The 1391-nt window shown below is 35.4% G+C and overlaps 1 protein-coding gene across 2 annotated transcripts in view; it reads left to right on the top strand.

Annotated features, from left to right (window-relative positions):
- LOC118743544 (zinc carboxypeptidase-like) overlaps window positions 1-1391 on the top strand; it is a 95236-nt gene that overhangs the window by 85268 nt on the left and 8577 nt on the right. The gene's annotated exons all lie outside the window — the stretch shown is intronic.

The raw sequence follows: 1391 nt of genomic DNA on the forward strand, positions 1-1391 counted from the left end.
TCCATGGTGTAATAATAACAAGGTGTTGTCAGTAACTTAACCTCACTTTTTCGGCAGGTCTATTCCGGTCACGCATTTTAAAGTAGTAGAAAATGGGGGAAATTTATGGCCGTTTTGAATCCTTTTTTGGTATTATTTCAAAGCTCTGGATTCCAAGTTGCTGAAATTGCGTGCACACAAATACACTGCCGTAAAGAAAAACACTAGGTATAATGCTGCTGTGCACTGCTAGAAAAGCACTGGGTTCAAATCTGGAAAAAGAGGGTGCTATATTTTGGCAATTTGTAAAATCCAAGATTTGCATTACTACCTGAATATGGAGCCAAAAACTACGAGTTAAAACACCAACAAATCGCTAGTAGTTCCGTGTGCACAAATGCGCCGGATTTAATAAAAGCTCTGGATTCCAAGTTGCTGAAATTGCGTGCACACAAATACACTGCCGTCAAGAAAAACACTGGGTACAATGCAGCGGTTCACTGCTACAAAACATGGATTCTATGTGACCTTCCTGAAGTCAAATACAATAGTTGCGTTCCAGATGCTTGACGATTTGCAGGTTTTTACAGCAAGCTATTATAAGTGGCCAGCTATTATTAATGGCGAAAACAGCTTTTCCTGCAAATCCTGTAAAAGGTACAAATCGTGAAGCATTTGGAACGCCACTAATGGGAGCAATGCAGGTCGCAAATGCTTTAAAAAAAGATTCAAGGCAATTCCCATTTGTAAAAGCCACTTGTATATTCCGATGTGCACATATTTTAAAAAAACTACAAAAACGCTTTTAGCATATGAAAACTCACATTAGCCTCTTAAAATATTCACTACGAACTTAATTATTGCTTGAAATTATATATTTAATTGAATATTGATCAAAATTTTCCAAATAAGAGCAAAATTTTCAGCTTTACAATTTGAGAAAATAAAGAATAGATACAAGAAACAGTGATGACTACACATACTTTCCAACGAAATACAGCACCGGAGTAATATTACTACTATTTTCCTTATGTTTTGTAGAAAAAAAAGGTAAATAAGCATCATTGGAAATAAGCATGCCGATTTTGTCAAAATTACAACAAACACGTCTCTACTGACAACACCTTGTTATTATTCCACCATGCCCCATGATGAAAACATCGCAAGGTAAAAAAAATTCAAAACTCAAACTCACACACACATTCCCATTTCCAATCTCAAACAACAACAATTGTGAAAAATTTAAATTTTTTTTTTTTCAATTTTATATGGTTTTAAAATGCTTGCAAACGTCAGAAAAAATGTCATGGCCGACGAATTGAGATTATGAGTTTACCTTGTAATGTTTTATCATGGGTAAAACCCATGGGCTGCGTTTCTTTATACATTCCGGATAATCCCATTTCACAGCC

The sequence above is a fragment of the Rhagoletis pomonella genome, unplaced genomic scaffold (assembly GCF_013731165.1).
Source record: "Rhagoletis pomonella isolate Grant_MI unplaced genomic scaffold, Rhpom_1.0 Rhpom_scaffold_00007, whole genome shotgun sequence".
Taxonomy (NCBI): Eukaryota; Metazoa; Arthropoda; class Insecta; order Diptera; family Tephritidae; genus Rhagoletis; species Rhagoletis pomonella.